This window comes from Petromyzon marinus, chromosome 66 (genome assembly GCF_048934315.1).
Source record: "Petromyzon marinus isolate PM22_M1 ecotype Great Lakes invasive population chromosome 66, UKy_Petmar_22M1.pri1.0, whole genome shotgun sequence".
NCBI lineage: Eukaryota > Metazoa > Chordata > Hyperoartia > Petromyzontiformes > Petromyzontidae > Petromyzon > Petromyzon marinus.
In genome coordinates, this window is record NC_133732.1 from 7,975,448 (window position 1) to 7,997,318 (window position 21,871).

General features: G+C 54.4%; 1 protein-coding gene and 1 pseudogene across 1 annotated transcript in view; both read left to right on the forward strand.

The window, feature by feature from the left end:
* Positions 1–6,176, forward strand: part of LOC142906510 (actin-binding protein WASF3-like) — a 37,237-nt pseudogene extending 31,061 nt beyond the window's left edge.
* A 12,856-nt stretch (positions 6,177–19,032) lies between these two features.
* Positions 19,033–21,871, forward strand: part of LOC116937878 (uncharacterized) — a 36,697-nt gene continuing 33,858 nt past the window's right edge. The window contains exon 1 of the mRNA XM_076054549.1: positions 19,033–19,228. The gene's annotated coding sequence lies outside the window, so the exon portion shown is untranslated. The remainder of the gene's footprint in view (positions 19,229–21,871) is intronic.

Here is a 21,871-nt window from a genome sequence, read left to right on the forward strand (position 1 = left end):
TCACCACCACCACTCACCACCACTCACCACTCACCACCACTCACCACCACCCAACACTCACCACTCACCACCACTCACCACCACCCAACACTCACCACTCACCGCTCAACACCACTCACCACCACTCACCACCACTCACCACCACCACCACCACCACTCACCACCACCACTCACCACTCACCACCACTCACCACCACTCACCACCACCACTCACCACTCACCACCACCACTCACCACTCACCACCACTCACCAGCCACCACTCACCACCACTCACCACTCACCACCACTCACCACCACTCACCACCACTCACCACCACCCACCACCACTCACCACTCACCACCACCACCACCCACCACCACTCACCACCACTCACCACTCACCACCACTCACCACCACTCACCACCACTCACCACCACTCACCACCCACCACCACTCACCACCACTCACCACCACTCACCACCACTCACCACCACCCACCACCACTCACCACCACTCACCACTCACCACCACTCACCACCACTCACCACCACTCACCACCCACCACCACTCACTCACCACCACTCACCACCACTCACCACCACCACTACCACTCACCGCTCAACACCACTCACCACCCACCACTCACCACCACTCACCACCACCCACCACTCACCACCACTCACCACCCACCACTCACCACCACTCACCACCACCCACCACTCACCACTCACCACCACTCACCATCACTCACCACCACCACCGCTCACCACCCACCACTCACCACCACTCACCACCACCACCACCACTCACCACCACTCACCACCACTCACCACCACTCACCACCACCACTCACCACTCACCACCACCACTCACCACCACCACTCACCACTCACCACCACTCACCACCACTCACCGCTCACCACCACTCACCACTCACCGCTCACCACCACTCACCACCACTCACCACCACTCACCACCACTCACCACCACTCACCACTCACCACCACTCACCACTCACCACCACTCACCGCTCACCACCACTCACCACCCACCACCACTCACCACCACTCACCACTCACCGCTCACCACCACTCACCACCCACCACCACTCACCACTCACCACCACCACCACCCACCACCACTCACCACCACTCACCACCACTCACCACCACTCACCACCCACCACCACTCACCACCACTCACCGCTCACCACCACTCACCACCACCACTACCACTCACCGCTCAACACCACTCACCACCCACCACTCACCACCACTCACCACCACCCACCACTCACCACTCACCACCACTCACCACTCACCACCCACCACTCACCACCACTCACCACCACCCACCACTCACCACTCACCACCACTCACCATCACTCACCACCACCACCGCTCACCACCCACCACTCACCACCACTCACCACCACCACCACCACTCACCACTCACCACCACTCACCACCACTCACCACCACTCACCACCACCACTCACCACTCACCACCACCACTCACCACCACCACTCACCACTCACCACCACTCACCACCACTCACCGCTCACCACCACTCACCACTCACCGCTCACACCACTCACCACCACTCACCACCACTCACCACCACTCACCACTCACCACCACTCACCACTCACCACCACTCACCACTCACCACCACTCACCACTCACCACCACTCACCGCTCACCACCACTCACCACCCACCACCACTCACCACCACTCACCACTCACCGCTCACCACCACTCACCACCCACCACCACTCACCACTCACCACCACCACCACCCACCACCACTCACCACCACTCACCACCCACCACTCGCCACCACCCACCACCACCACCCACCACCCACCACCACCCACCACTCACCACCCACCACCCGCCACCACCACCCACCACTCACCACCACCATTCACCACCACCACCACCACCCGCCACCACTCACCACCACCCACCACTCGCCACCACCACTCGCCACCACCACCCACCACCACTCACCACCACCACCCACCACCACCCACCACCACCCACCACCACCACCCACCACCACTCACCACCACCACTCACCACCCACCACCACTCACCACCCACCACCACCACCACCCACCACCACTCACCACCACTCACCACCCACCACCACCCACCACCACCCACCACTCACCACCACTCACCACCACCCACCACCACCACTCACCACCACTCACCACTCACCGCTCACCACCACTCACCACTCACCACCACTCGCCACCACTCACCACCACCCACCACCACTCACCACCACCACTCACCACCACCACCACTCACCACTCACCACCACTCACCACTACCACCACCACCACTCACCACCACCACCACTCACCACCACTCACCACTCACCACCACTCACCACCACCACTCACCACCACCCACCACCACTCACCACCACTCACCACTCACCAGCCACCACTCACCACTCACCACCACTCACCACTACCACTCACCACCACCATTCACCACCACCCACCACCACCCGCCACCACTCACCACCACCCACCACCACCACTCGCCACCACCACCCACCACCACTCACCACCACCACCCACCACCACCCACCACCACCCACCACCACCCACCACCACCACCCACCACCACTCACCACCCACCACCACTCACCACCACCACTCACCACCCACCACCACTCACCACCCACCACCACCACCACCCACCACCACTCACCACCACTCACCACCCACCACCACCCACCACCACCCACCACTCACCACTCACCACCACTCACCACCACCCACCACCACCACTCACCACCACTCACCACTCACCGCTCACCACCACTCACCACTCACCACCACTCGCCACCACTCACCACCACCCACCACCACTCACCACCACCACTCACCACCACCACTCACCACCACCACCACCACCACTCACCACCACCACCACTCACCACCACTCACCACTCACCACCACTCACCACTCACCACCACTCACCACCACTCACCACTCACCAGCCACCACTCACCACTCACCACCACTCACCACCCACCACTCACCACCACTCACACCCACCACTCACCACCCACCACCCACCACTCACCACCACTCACCACCACCACTCACCACCACTCACCACCACCACTCACCACTACCACCACCACCACTCACCACCACCACTCACCACCACTCACCACCACCACCCGCCACCACCCACCGCTCACCACCACTCACCACCCACCACCACTCACCACCACCACTCACCACCACCACTCACCACCACCCACCACCACCCACCACCACTCACCACCACCACCCGCCACCACTCACCGCTCACCACCACTCACCACCCACCACCACTCACCACCACCACCACTCACCACCACCACCACTCACCACCACCACTCACCACCACCCACCACCACCCACCACCACTCACCACCACTCACCACCACCACTCACCACCACCACTCACCACCACCACTCACCACCACTCACCACCACTCACCACCACCACTCACCACCACCACTCACCACCACCCACCACCACTCACCACCACTCACCACCACTCACCACCACCACTCACCACCACCCACCACCACTCACCACCACTCACCACCACTCACCACCACCACCCACCACCTCCACCCACCACCACAACGCTCCCCTCCTCAACTCCCGTCGTCGGCCGCGGTGGCTACGAGATGCTGGCAGAGGCCCCAGGGGATTAGGGCTCCTCCTCAACACCCGCGGGGGTAGGAGGGAGCGAGATGGAACAGATGGAGATTAGTCCACATACTCTGCTGTAGGAGGGAGTGAGATGGAACAGATGGAGATTAGTCCACACACTCTGCTGTAGGAGGGAGTGAGATGGAACAGATGGAGATTAGTCCACACTGCTGATGTAGGAGGGAGTGAGATGGAACAGATGGAGATTAGTCCACACTGCTGATGTAGGAGGGAGTGAGATGGAACAGATAGAGATTAGTCCACACACTGCCGATGTAGGAGGGAGTGAGATGGAACAGATGGAGATTAGTCCACACACTCTGCTCTAGGAGGGAGTGAGATGGAACAGATGGAGATTAGTCCACACACTCTGCTGTAGGAGGGAGTGAGATGGAACAGATGGAGATTAGTCCACACTGCTGATGTAGGAGGGAGTGAGATGGAACAGATGGAGATTAGTCCACACACTGCTGATGTAGGAGGGAGTGAGATGGAACAGATGGAGATTAGTCCACACACTGCTGATGTAGGAGGGAGTGAGATGGAACAGATAGAGATTAGTCCACACACTGCCGATGTAGGAGGGAGTGAGATGGAACAGATGGAGATTAGTCCACACACTCTGCTCTAGGAGGGAGTGAGATGGAACAGATGGAGATTAGTCCACACACACTGCTATAGGAGGGAGCGAGATGGGACAGATGGAGATTAGTCCACGCACTCTGCTGTAGGAGGGAGTGAGATGGAACAGATGGAGATTAGTCCACACACTGCCGATGTAGGAGGGAGTGAGATGGAACAGATGGAGATTAGTCCACACACTCTGCTCTAGGAGGGAGTGAGATGGAACAGATGGAGATTAGTCCACACACTGCTGATGTAGGAGGGAGTGAGATGGAACAGATGGAGATTAGTCCACACACTGCTGATGTAGGATGGAGTGAGATGGAACAGATGGAGATTAGTCCACGCACACTGCTGTAGGAGGGAGTGAGATGGAACAGATGGAGATTAGTCCACACTGCTGCTGTAGGAGGGAGTGAGATGGAACAGATGGAGATTCGTCCACACACTCTGCTGTAGGAGGGAGTGAGATGGAACAGATGGAGATTAGTCCACACACTCTGCTGTAGGAGGGAGTGAGATGGAACAGATGGAGATTCGTCCACACACTCCATTGGCTCTCGGTGCCGCTGACCTCTGCCCTGGCCGTCACAAATGATAGCGGCTCAACGGAGCGGGCTTCATCATCGTCATCGTCGTCGTCGCTTGTAAATTTATAGCAGCAGCCAAATTGTTCTAAACGCGCGGTGACGTTGATTATAAATGTGGCGGGAGAAAACCGAGGGACTTTGCAGATAAATCCACACGACCACGGAGAGAGAGAGAGAGACGCAGTTTCCAAATATACAGCAGCAGCAGCAGCAGGCATTGTCAGGATCGGGATCGAACCCCACGACCTCCTGCACACCAGGCGAGGTAGTCAACATCTCATAGCCACCGTGATGATGATGAGAGAGAGAGACGCAGACTCCAAATCTACAGCAGCAGCAGGCATCGTCAGGGTCGGGATCGAACCCCACGACCTCCTGCACACCAGGCGAGGTAGTCAACATCTCATAGCCACCGTGATGATGGTGATGGTGGTGGTGGAACCCACGACCTCCTGCACACCAGGCGAGGTAGTCAACATCTCATAGCCACCGTGATGATGATGATGGTGGTGGTGGTGGTGGAATCCACGACCTCCTGCACACCAGGCGAGGTAGTCAACATCTCATAGCCACCGTGATGATGGTGATGGTGGTGGTGGAACCCACGACCTCCTGCACACCAGGCGAGGTAGTCAACATCTCATAGCCACCGTGATGATGATGATGGTGGTGGTGGTGGTGGAATCCACGACCTCCTGCACACCAGGCGAGGTAGTCAACATCTCATAGCCACCGTGATGATGATGATGGTGGTGGTGGTGGAACCCACGACCTCCTGCACACCAGGCGAGGTCGTCAACATCCATCTCATAGACCGACTGCGCGTGTCCCACCTGTCCGCTGCCCCCTCGCTCTCACCCCTGCCCTGCCCTGCCCTGCCCTGCCCTGCCCTGCCCTGCCCTGCCCTGCCCTGCCCTGCCCTGCCCTGCCCTGCCCTGCCCTGCCCTGCCCTGCCCTGCCCTGCCCTGCCCTGCCCTGCCCTGCCCTGCCCTGCCCTGCCCCGCCCCGCCCCCCCCAGGCATCCAGCTGAAGAAGGGTCAGGACAAGGCCGACCAGGACGCGAAGCGACAGGCTGCGGGGAACGACGTCGCCGCCATCCTGTCGCGCAGAGTCGCCGTCGAGTACAGCGACTCGGACTCGGACACGTCGGAGTTCGGCGACGGAGACTGGTCCGACTGAGACGCGCTGGGGGGGACACGCGGAGACACGGGGACACGGGGCGGGGGGGGGGGAGAGAGAGGACCATGGGGAGAGAGACACACGGGGGGAGAGGGGCACGGGGGGAGAGAGACACGGGGAGAGAGACACGGGGAGAGAGAGACACGGGGGGAGAGAGGACCATGGGAGAGAGACACACGGGGGGAGAGGGGCACGGGGGGAGAGAGACACGGGGAGAGAGACACGGGGAGAGAGAGACACGGGGGGAGAGAGGACCATGGGGAGAGAGACACACGGGGGGAGAGGGGCACGGGGGGAGAGAGACACGGGGGAGAGAGACACGGGGAGAGAGAGACACGGGGGGAGAGAGGACCATGGGGGATAGAGACACGGGTAGAGAGACACAGGTAGAGAGACACGGGGAGAGAGAGACACGGGGGGAGAGACACGGGGGGAGAGAGACACTGGGAGAGGGGCACGGGGAGAGAGACACGGGGAGAGAGAGACACGGGGAGAGAGAGACACGGGGGGAGAGACACGGGGAGAGAGAGGACCATGGGGATAGAGACACGGGTAGAGAGACACGGGGAGAGAGACACGGGTAGAGAGACACAGGTAGAGAGACACGGGGGGAGAGACACGGGAGGAGAGAGACACGGGGAGAGGGGCACGGGGAGAGAGAGACACGGGGAGAGAGAGACACGGGGGGAGAGACACGGGGAGAGAGAGACACGGGGAGAGAGAGACACGGGGAGAGAGACACGGGGGGAGAGACACGGGGGGAGGGAGACACGGGGAGAGAGAGGACCATGGGGATAGAGACACGGGGAGAGGGACACGGGGGGAGAGAGGACCATGGGGATAGAGACACGGGTAGAGAGACACGGGGAGAGAGAGACACGGGGGGAGAGAGACACGGGGAGAGAGAGGACCATGGGGATAGAGACACGGGGGGGTGAGAGACACGGGGGGAGAGAGACACGGGGGGAGAGAGACACGGGGGAGAGAGACACGGGGGGAGAGAGACACGGGGGGAGAGAGACACAGGGAGAGAGACACGGGGGGAGAGGGGCACGGAGGGGAGAGAGACACCGGTAGAGAGACAGGGGGAAAGTGACACACGGGGAGAGGGACACGGGTAGAGAGACACGGGTAGAGAGACACGGGGTGAGAGAGACACGGGGAGAGGGACACGGGGAGAGAGACACGGGGGGAGAGACACGGGGGGAGAGACACGGGGGGAGAGACACGGGGGGGAGAGACACGGGGGGGAGAGACACGGGGAGAGAGACACGGGGAGAGAGACACGGGTAGAGAGACACGGGGTGAGAGAGACACGGGGGGGGAGAGAGACACGGGTAGAGAAACACGGGGTGAGAGAGACACGGGGAGAGGACACGGGGAGAGAGACACGGGGAGAGGGACACGGGGAGAGAGACACGGGGAGGGAGAAGTGGAAACACGGGGGGAGGGGGGGGGAGGAGACTCTGTAAGAGGAGGGGAGACTCGGGGACTGGAGAGATCAGGGGACACATCACTGAGAGACGGGTGACTGGGGGGGGGGGGAGAGACGAGATGAGTGGGGGGGGTGAGGGGCGACGTTGGCGAGGTACAGGAACGTGTGAGGGGGTCGTGAGGGGGAGACACGGGGGTTGTGTGGGGATGGGAGGGGTACACGGGGTCACGTGGACTCTTCTAAACCAATCGCACGCTTGGTCGACCCAAACGGTCGCTCCGTTGGATTGGCCCAGGGGAGGTGTTCGCGTGACGTAATGCAAGCGTTTGATTGGCCCAGGGGAGGTGTTCGCGTGACGTAATGCAAGCGTTTCATTGGCCGTCGTGCTCTTCAATCGTAAAGCTTTTTGTGGGGTGGAGAATTATTTTTTTTAATTCAGTTACTGAGTTAAGTGTATTATCTGTTTCTAACACTTGCATGTTTAATGGAAAGTTCAACATATACGCATAACGATGTATTTCCTCTAAAAAAATTGTTTAATACTCGATTTAAAATTATATACCTCCGTTCGGCGCCCTATAACCAGGTGTAGTGACGGATAATCATAAGCCATTTGTGCCTCCGAATAGCAACGCCAGTGTCTTAATACAATTTCTCCGGTATTTGGGCTATCTTCCGTCGGAATGGCCCTGTTGCCCCAAAACAAAGACCCCCCGTGTAGCCTGTGACAGACTGTAGGGGCAAAGTGCCGTTAGCGAGTAGCAGCAGCGCCTGTGAACACACAAAGACAAAGGTCCCCCGTGTAGCCTGTAATGAGCTGTGGGGGCAAAGTGCCGTTAGCGAGTAGCAGCACTTATCAAGGCCGGCACGGCACACGAGAGGGTGGTGGGTGGCCAACACCACGCCGGGCCGCCTTTGTCTCCCCAGTGGCGATGTTCGCTACACACACCGCCACACCAGGTAACTCATTTGAGGCCGAGTCGACCTAGGGGAGGCCCAGGACCGGTTCGGATGATCCCCGTCACTTGGTGTTGGCCGTGAGCGGGAATCGAACCCGGGCGGTCGGGTTCGTAGCGCTAGCCGCTACACCGCGCGCGCAGACGGACGCACGCCAACTCGGTTTCGGATAGCTTCACCCCCCTCCCGCAGCGATGGCGAATGGCCCTGGCTTCGCCTTTCTTCGCGATCGCCAGTGACCGTCGCTCAGCCCGCAGAGCTTGCGGCCTTGTTTGTGGCGCTGGACGCCGTCGCGTTCGCGTCGGGGATGCAAAAAAAAACCCCGCGTGCTGACCAATGGTGTATTGACGCAGGGTGGCGGTGGGGGTGGGGAGTGGGTGCTTAAGCACGGTCCGCTGTAGCACGCCAAGCGAATGCGTACGCAGGCCTCGAACAGAGGCCGAGGCGCGTTCGGCAACTTGGAGAAGCATCCAGCAGCATCCCAGTTCCTTGCGCGACCGCCGCTCGCCGCTCGCCGCGGCTCCGATTCGTTTCCCTGCCCGTCACGCCCGCGTCCAGGGGTTCGCGCTGCTAGAACAGAGCCTCGGCGTCGAGAACCCTCCCACGTTGACATTGACGCCGCGCCTGTGCTGCCTCGCTCCGTATCGCCTCGGTGCGCGTCGCCTCGTTCTGCGTTATCCCCCGCTGCTCATTATTTCATTTCTCTCCCTCGCCTGCACTGCCCTGTGCCCCGTTCTGCGCGGGCTCTGCCTCGTTCGAATTTGCCGCTCTGTTCCGCATCGGCCGTCCCGTCCCCTCCGTCGGCCCCCGCCCCGGTTTTGGGTCCGCGCCACCGCCGGCGCTCGGTGACGCGTCACCCCGTTGGGGTTGACGATCCGTCCCGGTCGACCGCTGGGGCCCCCCCCCCCCCCCGGTCGACCGCCGGGCCCCCCCCCCGGCTGTTTTTGTTCCTCCACACGGTCGAGTCCGCCGCGAGAGTGATCTCCGCCACCCCGCCACCACCCCGGCCATCGACGCTGCCCTCGTGACCGACGGCTCAAACTACCGCGCGGTATTTGTTTTGCGTGTTACGAACGTTTAATTATTATTTTTTGGGGGGGGGGGGTCTCCAGTAATACATCGCCGAGCCGAACCTTGGTTTAAAAAAAAAAAATCGTAAGCAATAATCGAATCTTCCGGGGTATATATATTACAAAATAATAATAATCCCAACAACGGATTTCATTTGGGTCGTAGCGTTAACAAGCTATGAAATTCGGGACGTGTCGTGGGTGCGCTGTGCGTCAAAGGTGGCGTGGGGGGAGGGGGGATGGTGCGGTGGGGATGGAGCACGAGGACCGGTTCTGTGCGTAGGTGCTGCTGCGTGGATCGTTGCATCGCAGTGGATAGGTCATGGCTGATGGTGTTGACCATCGCGTGCTAACCACCACCCAACCCCACCCCACCCCGCCCCCCGTCTTCCCGGTTTTAAATGTGACTTCGCAACACGGTATTCTTTAGATCTTTCGTTAAAGCCACTCAAAGAATATGAATTCGTGCAGTGACGAAAGCTTTAGGGCGAGATGTAATCGCTCTACGGCGTTTGTGGCATCACTAAAGGCGGGCGGGCGGGCAGCGGGGAGGTGCCCATTCGTTCGCATTGCAACCGTTCTAAAAGTAGAGTCACGTGCTTCAAAGCTGCTCACGTGGGTGAGGCTGGGGGGGGGAGGGTTCGCATTCGTTCCTCAAACAGTGGAGCGAAGGGTGCGAGCCGTGGCCGCCGGGTAACCAACACGCACGGACACGCGCACGGACACTCGCGCGCGTTGACAAGTACTGTAACGACGTGGATGAATTCGCTTTTAATTGGCGAGGTTCGCTATGCACCAAGTAACGTCGGTTCCCTTGCTGGTTCCGCCTCGCTTTTGCTTGAACACAGTAAATCAAATGTGTAATGTTAAAACAAAAATGCTTAATAAACTTGCTTTTTGTACAAAGAAAATGTGTGTGTGTGCGTGTACACCTTGTACCGAAGGTACTCTTTGATTCTTTCGGTAAAGTCGCGTAAGAAATCAAATCGAATAGTAATAGAATGCGACGTTTCGACTGCAACACGAAACAAACTTAGAAACACAATGCGCAGAGAGCCGGCCAACACAGCAGCCAACACCCCACCTGGCTTACCACGCTCCTCCAAAGAATGACAAACACAGAAAGGCAGCGCCACTCTGCCGAGGCTTCGAATCTCGTTTGTCCCAAGGTGTGTTTGCTTCGTGTCAAAAAAAAAATCAAAAATATGAACCCCGCGCGCGTTGTTGTGCTTGCAGCGTGTAGATGGGGTTGTTACCCATCCCGTGTTGGTGTGGGCGACACTCATGTTCTTCGTGCTTTGCCAGGCAGTCTTCGAAGGGGTCGAGATTGAACCCACACGACCTCCTGTGCACCAGGCGAGGCAGTTAACATCTCCCCGGCCGCCGTGCCCCCCCCCCCCCCCCCCGAGTCGGGAGTCGAACCCAGTATTTGATCCCCTGCTGATTTTGTACGTTTGCCCGCTGACAAAAAAATGATCAGTCTATAATTTTAATGGTAGGTTTATTTGAACAGTGAGAGACAGAATAACAACAAAATCCAGAAAAAAGCATGTCAAAAATGTTATGAATTGATTTGCATTTTAATGAGGGAAATAAGTATTTGACCCCTCTGCAAAACATGACTTAGTACTTGGTGGCAAAACCCTTGTTGGCAATCACAGAGGTCAGACGTTTCTTGTAGTTGGCCACCAGGTTTGCACACATCTCAGGAGGGATTTTGTCCCACTCCTCTTTGCAGATCTTCTCCAAGTCATTAAGTTTTCGAGGCTGACGTTTGGCAACTCGAACCTTCAGCTCCCTCCACAGATTTTCTATGGGATTAAGGTCTGGAGACTGGCTAGGCCACTCCAGGACCTTCATGTGCTTCTTCTTGAGCCACTCCTCTGTTGCCTTGGCCGTGTGTTTTGGGTCATTGTCATGCTGGAATACCCATCCACGACCCATTTTCAATCCCCTGGCTGAGGGAAGGAGGTTCTCACCCAAGATTTGACGGTACATGGCCCCGTCCATCGTCCCTTTGATGCGGTGAAGTTGTTCATGTTTCCACCTCCATATTTGACGGTGGGGATGGTGTTCTTGGGGTCATAGGCAGCATTCCTCCTCCAAACACGGCGAGTTGAGTTGATGCCAAAGAGCTCCATTTTGGTCTCATCTGACCACAACACTTTCACCCAGTTGTCCTCTGAATCATTCAGATGTTCATTGACAAACTTCAGACGGGCATGTATATGTGCTTTCTTGAGCAGGGGGACCTTGCGGGCACTGCAGGATTTCAGTCCTTCATGGCGTAGTGTGTTACCAATTCTTTACTTGGTGACTGGTTCCAGCTGCCTTGAGATCATTGACAAGATCTTCCCGTGTAGTTCTGGGCTGATTCCTCAGCGTTCTCATGATCATTGCAACTCCGAGGTGAGATCTTGCATGGAGCCCCAGGCCGAGGGAGATTGACAGTTCATTTGTGTTTCTTTCATTTGCGAATAATCGCACCAACTGTTGTCACCTGACCAAGCTGCTTGGCAATGGTCTTGTAGCCCATTCCAGCCTTGTGTAGGTCTACAATCTTGTCCCTGACATCCTTGGAGAGCTCTTTGGTCTTGGTCATGGTGGAGAGTTTGGAATTAGATTGATTGATTGCTTCTGTGGATGGGTGTCTTTTATACAGGTAACACGCTGAGATTAGGAGCACTCCCTTTAAGAGTGTGCTCCTAATCTCAGCTCGTTACCTCTATAAAAGACACCTGGGAGTCAGAAATCTTTCTGATTGAGAGGGGGTCAAATACTTATTTCCCTCATTAAAATGCAAATCAATTTATAACATTTTTGACAATTCGTTTTTCTGGATTTTGTTGTTATTCTGTCTCTCACTGGTCAAATAAACCTACAATTAAATTATAGACTGATCATTTCTTTGTCAGTGGGCAAACGTACAAAATCAGCAGGGAATCAAATACTTTTTCCCTCACTATACATTACACTACACTATATACACTATACACTACACTATATACACTACACTATATACACTACACTATATACACTATACATTACACTATATACACTATACACTACACTATATACACTATACACTGCACTATATACACTATACACTACACTATATACACTACACTATATACACTATACATTACACTATATACACTATACATTACACTACATACACTATACGCTACACTATACACAACACTATGTATGTTGAACTTTCTTTGGGTCTTTGAATATTCTTTGGGCCTTTCGGTAAAGTCACGTAGATAGGTTCAAAGAAAATAACAAAAGACTACGGACGTTTCGATCGCAAACGCGAGTGGTCGTCTTTTTTGAGCGCTTTTACTGAACTCGACTCCTGTGTCGTGGTCAAATCTTGTAATCAAAACTTGAGTCTCCTTCCTGTTGTCCAATCAACCTCGCCCGGAAGCCACCCCCAACATTTATTGAGCGCATCAAATTTGAATCATTCTGGGGGTTTCAATTAATCGATTTTCTCCTTTTTGAGTGCAAATGAAAGCATGTGGCATTGAAAACCCAATAACAGTTTGCCAGTGTTACTATTTGTTGCGCCCGCGTTAAGGGGCCGTCCATAAATGACGTCACGCGATTTTGGACGATTTTTGACCCCCCCCCCCTCCTCGTCACAAAAAGTCAGACCCCCCGTAAAATGACGTCACAACGCTCTGCCCCTTCCCCCCCCCCTAAAACACGCTTCAAATCGCTTTAAACTATTGTAGTGCGTATTTAATGTGGAGCTGTACTCCGATGTTGTAGGAGTGTTATAACAATTAGTGTTGTTATAGCAATTCTATATTTCTATTTAAAGCTTTCGTGACTGCAAGGATTCATCTTCTTTGGTTCTTTCGGTAAAGTCACCACGTAGAATGAGAATAAAAGAATAAAATAAAACAATAAAATTCTCACGACGTTCGGCCACAACACAAGTGGCCTTCTTTAGGTGAAAGGAACAAACCTGCCGGGACGACAGAGCTACAATGAACGCTGCTAAGATTCGCATCGTCTTTTAAGCTGGTTGAGGGAAGTGAGGCACCTTGACATAGGGGTTTACATATCAAACAGGAGAATTTAGCATTGGAACAGTTGAGGGATTAGCTTGTGACTGGTCACAGAAATAGCTATGTTAAAGTCAAAGCCTACACATCCACAGAGGCACCTAGTACATGGACGCATTCAAACAGTTGAGAGATTAGCTTGTGACTGGTCACAGAAATAGCTTTGTTAAAGTCAAAGCCTACACATCCACAGAGGCACCTAGTACATGGACGCATTCAAACAGTTGAGAGATTAGCTTGTGACTGGTCACAGAAATAGCTTTGTTAAAGTCAAAGCTTACACATCCACAGAGGCACCTAGTACATGGACGCCAAAGGGGCTGCAACAACTCAACTATCATACAGTAAACCGATGTGAAAAAACCTAAGTCTAAATTACATCAATATAATAAATGTACTCAATATATTCTTCAATAAGCAGAGCTATTAACAGCAACTGGGTATACACTACACTACATAATGAATACCATATAGTAAACAGATAAAAAAAAACTAAAATATAAACTACCTCAATGTTATCAATAAACTCTATATATTCTCCAATCAGTTGAGCTACCAACAATGTCATTATATCACGATGCTATATGGCGAAAAAATGGGTGGATTCTTACCCTCCACATCAGCACCACGGACCGCTATGAGCCCCGTTCAGACGGACGAGTCCATCATGGTCGGAACAGAGGAGAGAAACATGAGGCTATCCACATGTACAAGCACAGCGACAATTTCAACCGAGAAGATGGATTCTGGCTTAGTAACCATTGGAAAGATGTTTTAAACCATTTCGGTTCTTCAGACTGCAGCTCTTTCGCTGGCATTGACTCTTAATACTTCTCACACCACGGTTAATGGTATGGTTTATAACATGATTATAACAGCGCCTCGCAGCTGTCTCTCTCCTCTGTTCCGACCATGATGGACTCGTCCGTCTGAACGGGGCTCGTAGCGGTCCGTGGTGCTGATGTGGAGGGTAAGAATCCACCCATTTTTTTGCCATATATGTCATCGTGATATATAACGACTTATTGTTGGTAGCTCAGCTGATTGGAGAATATATAGAGTTTATTGATAACATTGAGGTATCTTCTTTGGTTCTTTCGGTAAAGTCACGTAGAATGAGAATAAAATAATAAATTGATAAAATAAAATAACACAATAATATTCTCACGACGTTTCGGCCACAACACAAGCGGCCTTCATCAGGTGAAGGGGGCGAGACTGTCTGGTAGGACAGCGCTGGAGAAGATGAATCATTGCAGTCACGAAAGCTTTAAATCGAAATTTAACATTGAGGTAGTTTATATTTTAGTTTTTTATCTGTTTACTATATGGTATTCATTATATAGTGTAGTGTATACCCAGTTGCTGTTAATAGCTCTGCTTATTGAAGAATATATTGAGTACATTTATTATATTGATGTAATTTAGACTTAGGTTTTTTTTTCCACATCGGTTTACTGTATGATAGTTGAGTTGTTGCAGCCCCTTTGGCGTCCATGTACTAGGTGCCTCTGTGGATGTGTAGGCTTTGACTTTAACACAGCTATTTCTGTGACCAGTCACAAGCTAATCCCTCAGTTATTTCAATGCTAAATTATCCTGTTTGATTTATACTAGATGCCTCTGTGGATGTGTAGGCATTGACTTTAACATAGCCATTTCTGTGACCAGTCACAAGCTAATCTCTCAACTGTTTGAATGCTAAATTCTCCTGTTTGATTTATACTAGATGCCTCTGTGGATGTGTAGGCTTCGACTTTAACAGAGCTATTTCTGTGACCAGTCACAAGCTAATCATTCAGCTATTTCAATGCTAAATTCTCCTGTTTGATTTATACTAGGTGCCTCTGTGGATGTGTAGGCTTTGACTTTTAGATAGCTATTTCTGTGACCAGTCACAAGCTAATCTCTCAACTGTTTCAATGCTAAATTCTCCTGTTTGATATGTAAACCCCTTTGTCAAGGTGCCTCACTTTCTCTAAACCAGCTTAAAAGACGCTGCGAATCTTAGCAGCGTTCATTGAAGCTCTGTCGTCCCGACAGGTTTGTTCCTTTCACCTGAAGAAGGCCACTTGTGTTGTGGCCGAAACGTCGTGAGAATTTTATTATTTTATTTTATTATTTTATTCTCATTCTACGTGACTTTACCGAACGAACCAAAGAAGAATTATATATTTAATATTCTTGGTTCTTTCGGTAAAGTCACCACGTAGAAGGGAAACAACAATAGAATAAAAATATAAAACAATAAAATTCTCACGACGTTTCGACTGCAACACAAGTAATCATCATCAGGGTGTGAAAACCACAGCAAGAAAGAACCAAGAATATGAATCCCTGCAGTCACGAAATGCTTTAAATCAAAATTTAATGCTATATTTATTTAAAGTTGCGCATTTTGATGTGACGTCACATTTCTCAAACCCCCTCGTCACACATCGTCACACATCGTCACAAATGTCTGACGTCACGCACCCCTCCCAGGTGCGTGACGTCATTTATGGACAGCCCCTAAGGGACAGCACAGCGGCCGCTCCGGCGCCATGACGCGCGGCGATAGAAGCGCGCCTCTGGTTGGTCAGAGGCAGCCCAGTAACAGCCGCTGTGATTGGACCCGGATCTTTGCCCTTGTGGTTGGGCGCGGCCATTCGTGATTTAACAAAAAAAGGGGGGGGGGTAGGGGGGGGGATGGATTAATGTTCGATTGTTAATTAATAACAAAAAAATATTTTTAAAAAACACGAATGGTACCACGGTGGGAAGATACCTGGACCCGCTTTTTTTTGTGTTAATTAAATATTCGAATTGTCACGGCGTAGTCCGTGCGGGACAATCCTCAGCTCGTGAGGCTTCGTAGATCCGAAGATGTCAAGGGTCAAAGATTCTAAGGCTATAAACATTCGACACGGCGAGTTCAATAACAGTGTGTGGGAATAGCAATGAAAACTGGTGTCCTTAAAAAAAATTCTACATTTTAAAATGTTGTTCTATTTCAACCCCCCCCCCCCCACGAGGCCCCCAAATGGTGTAAACGAGTGCACTCTATAATATGTGGATCTGAAGAAGGGGCAGTGCCCGAAACGTCGCACATTATTTATATATTTTCCCATTTAATGCCACACTCGGAAGATTCCCATTCACGCTGCTGCCAGCTCCGCCCCCATTCCTCGTAAACCCCGCCCCTTAGTTAGCCCCTCCCCTCCACCATCACACCCCTCCCCTCCACCCCTCCCCTCCACCAGCACACCCCTCCCCTCCACCCCTCCCCTCCACCCCTCCCCTCCACCGTCACACCCCTCCACCCCTCCCCTCCAATACCATTCGCCACAAAGTGACGGTGACGTCACCGCGTCGCCTGTGCCAGGCTAGGTGCACTTTGAGGCTGCCACGTGAAGTGTCGAAGGCTCTCTGGCTGACAGGAGGTCACGGGACAGACCCGGCAGGTGCCGTGGGTCGTCTGACTGAGATGACCGTCAGATGCACCACCACCACCAGCTGTACCCCCCTGCTGTGCCAGGCTAGGTGCACGAGGTCACGGGACAGACCCAGTAGGTGCCATGGGTCGTCTGACTGAGATGGCCGTCAGATGCACCACCACCAGCTGTACCCACCTGCTGTGCCAGGCTAGGTGCAGGAGGTCACGGGACAGACCCGGCAGGTGCCGTGGGTCGTCTGACTGAGATGATCGTCAGATGCACCACCACCAGCTGTACCCACCTGCTGTGCCAGGCTAGGTGCAGGAGGTCACGGGACAGACCCAGCAGGTGCCGTGGGTTGGCTGACTGAGATGACCGTCAGATGCACCACCACCAGCTGTACCCCCTGCTGTGCCAGGCTAGGTGCAGGAGGTCACAGGACAGACCCGGCAGGTGCCATGGGTCGTCTGACTGAGATGACCGCTAGATGCACCACCACCACCACCAGCTGTACCCCCCCCCCCGTGCCAACTCGCTGCGTTTTAGCCGCCCGGCGCTCCGCTCGTTGTTGTGAGCGTCGCTCCTCTGCCCTACGCTGTTTCTGGAGGGCGACTGCCTCCAACTGCCCAGTAGCCTCAAGGTGCACCTAGCCTGGCACTGGCCCCAGTAGCCTCAAGGTGCACGTAGCCTGGTACTGCCCAGTAGCCTCAAGGTGCACCTAGCCTGGTACTGCCCAGTAGCCTCAAGGTGCACGTACCCTGCCACTGCCCACTAGCCTCAAGGTGCACGTAGCCTGGCACTGCCCAGGAGCATCCTTCACAAGCCTCCTCCTCCACTGAGGCCGATCTTGGCACCGCTGGTACCGGTAATTGGCAAGTCCACGAAGACTTAAAGCTTTCGTGACTGCAGGAATTCATATTCTCTGGGTCTTTCGATGAAGTCACAGACCGACATCTCATAAGTCCACTCAGCTCCACATCCTCCTGCACCACATCACTCCGCCTCGTCTCTTAAAGGTGCATTGAAAAATGTGATACTCCGACTGATGCCTCTGTTGTTGTGGAGTAACTCATGCAGCCAGCTACGGCTCTAGGATTTGGTGTTACATGTTATTATTTACGTAGTTTATTGTAAAAAAATTCGGTCACAGTCCCTGTGATCACTGTTACGTTGCAATTATGGCTTTATTTTTTGGTGATTTCGAAAACGTTTTTTTTGTTTGGACATGTTTGTTTTGTTGTAGTACGGAGTTAGACTGACGGCCTTAATCTAAGTTGTGGTTTTTGTTGTTGTGGTTGTTTGACTTGCATCCCACTGGGAGTTTTTTGCACGCAGCGTTGGTGTACGGTGCTTTTTTCAGGAATATTTTTGCTGGTTCTTTTTTTCCATGGATTTTCTGTTTGCACAGTCAACAATACAGAGTAGTCACTTTAAGACGTTTTTCTTGTTCGTGTTTTTGTTTTTTTGTTTGTTGTGGTTGCACCCGATTCAAGAGCCGAATGGCTCACAGGGCTATACCAAAATAAATAAAGTGAAAAAACTCGAGACCCTGCAGCAGTGCACATTTAGCCCCCCACCCCACCCTGCCCCCCACCCTCCCCTCCCTTCCCCCCACCCTCCCCTCCCTTCCCCCCACCCTCCCCTCAACCCTCCCCCCCACCCTCCCCTCCACCCCTTCCCCCCACCCTCCCCTCCCTCCCTTCCCCCCACCCTCCCCTCCACCCTCCCCCCCACCCTCCCCCACCCCTCCCTTCCCCCCACCCTCCCCTCCACCCCTCCCCCCACCCCATCCCTCCCCTCCCTGCCCCCCACCCTCCCCTCCACCCCTCCCCCCACCCTCCTCCTCCCCGCCCTTCCCCCCACCCTCCCCTCCCTCCCTTCCCCCCACCCTTCCCCCCACCCTCCCCTCCACACTCCCCTCCACCCCTTCCCCCACCCCTCCCCCTCCCTTTCCCCCTCCACCCCTCCCCTCTCATTCCTGACGCTACTGCGCATGCGCATTCCCACGCGGGCCGTGGTCCCGCTAAGCCGCGTTTAGGTCCCCTCCGACGGAACTGACGCGGACAACTTCCACCGCGGGGCCCTCGCCGCCGCCGCCGCCGCCACACGCCTCGCTCGGCGCGGTCGTCGGGAGGACTTTCGTCAACTTTTTTACCTCACGGGGTGAGTGGTGGTGGGTGAGTGGTGGTGGTGGTGGTGTGAGCAGCGAGGCCTAGTCCCTTCAGGCTTTCGCCGCTTTTCCTCGGCGGACTGCCCGGGGTCGGGGTGGCCGCGATTGCCCCGCGTGTGATCCAGGCGAGGCCGAGGCCTCCGTGTTTGCTAGGCCCCGCCGCTTTTTTTTCCCCCTCTTTAACGGAGATTCCCTCTGAGGGGATTGCCGCCGTTTAAAAGTTTCGCGAACTGCGATTGAAGCGATGAAGTTGTAACGTTGAGACCTCCCTCCCCGCCTCCCCCCGTTAGATCAGTCGCCCGCTACATGAAGGCCGTGTCGGTCGGTAACGCGAGCTTCGAGCATACTTCACCACCCTGGTCAATGCGAGCATACTTCACCACCCTGGTTCAATGCGAGCATACTTCACCACCCTGGTCAATGCGAGCATACTTCACCACCCTGGTCATTGCGAGCATACTTCACCACCCTGGTCAATGCGAGCATACTTCACCACGCCGGTTCAATGCGAGCATACTTCACCACCCTGGTCATTGCGAGCATACTTCACCACGCCGGTCATTGCGAGCATACTTCACCACGCTGGTCATTGCGAGCATACTTCACCACCCTGGTCAATGCGAGCATACTTCACCACGCCGGTCATTGCGAGCATACTTCACCACCCTGGTCATTGCGAGCATACTTCACCACGCCGGTCATTGCGAACATACTTCACCACCCTGGTCATTGCGAGCATACTTCACCACCCTGGTCATTGCGAGCATACTTCACCACGCCGGTCAATGCGAGCATACTTCACCACGCCGGTCATTGCGAGCATACTTCACCACGCCGGTCATTGCGAGCATACTTCACCACCCTGGTCATTGCGAGCATACTTCACCACGCTGGTCATTGCGAGCATACTTCACCACGCTGGTCAATGCGAGCATACTTCACCACGCTGGTCATTGCGAGCATACTTCACCACCCTGGTCATTGCGAACATACTTCACCACGCCGGTTCAATGCGAGCATACTTCACCACGCTGGTCATTGCGAGCATACTTCACACCACGCCGGTCATTGCGAGCATACTTCACCACCCTGGTCATTGCGAGCATACTTCACCACCCTGGTCATTGCGAACATACTTCACCACGCCGGTTCAATGCGAGCATACTTCACCACGCTGGTCATTGCGAGCATACTTCACCACCCTGGTCAATGCGAGCATACTTCACCACGCCGGTTCAATGCGAGCATACTTCACCACCCTGGTCATTGCGAGCATACTTCACCACGCCGGTCATTGCGAGCATACTTCACCACCCTGGTCAATGCGAGCATACTTCACCACCCTGGTCAATGCGAGCATACTTCACCACGCTGGTCATTGCGAGCATACTTCACCACGCTGGTCAATGCGAGCATACTTCACCACGCCGGTTCAATGCGAGCATACTTCACCACCCTGGTCATTGCGAGCATACTTCACCACCCTGGTCATTGCGAGCATACTTCACCACCCTGGTCAATGCGAGCATACTTCACCACCCTGGTCAATGCGAGCATACTTCACCACCCTGGTCAATGCGAGCATACTTCACCACCCTGGTCAATGCGAGCATACTTCACCACCCTGGTCAATGCGAGCATACTTCACCACCCTGGTCATTGCGAGCATACTTCACCACCCTGGTCAATGCGAGCATACTTCACCACCCTGGTTCAATGCGAGCATACTTCACCACGCCGGTCATTGCGAGCATACTTCACCACGCTGGTTCAATGCGAGCATACTTCACCACGCTGGTTCAATGCGAGCATACTTCACCACCCTGGTCATTGCGAGCATACTTCACCACGCCGGTCATTGCGAGCATACTTCACCACGCCGGTCAATGCGAGCATACTTCACCACCCTGGTCAATGCGAAGCTGCGGTTTTGGTGGCACGAGAAGGGCCGACCTCATCGGGAGACGAACTCGCTGGGTACGGTCGGGTTCGATGCCGTAACCGGCTACGCCACTCACTCGTATACTCACTCACACACTCACTCGTACACTCACACACGCACTCACACACACTCACACGCACTCACACACTCACACTCACTCGCACACACACACTCGCACTCACACTCACTCGCACACACTCACTCGCACACACTCACATACTCACTCGCACACACTCACATACTCATTCACACACTCACATACTCATTCACACACATACTCATTCACACACTCACTCGCACTCACACATACTCATTCGCACTCACACACTCACACACTCACTCGCACTCACATACTCATTCACACACTCACTCGCACTCACACACACACTCCACACACACACTCACACACTCACTCGCACTCACATACTCATTCACACACTCACTCGCACTCACACACACACTCCACACACACACTCGCACACTCACTCGCACTCACATACTAATTCACACACTCACACACTCGCACACACACACGCACACACACACACGCACTCACACACGCACTAACACAAACACTCGCACACACTCAATCACTCACACTCACTCGCACACACTCACTCGCTCACACACTCACGCACACTCACTCGCACACACTCAGACACTCGCACACACTCACACACACACTCACACACTC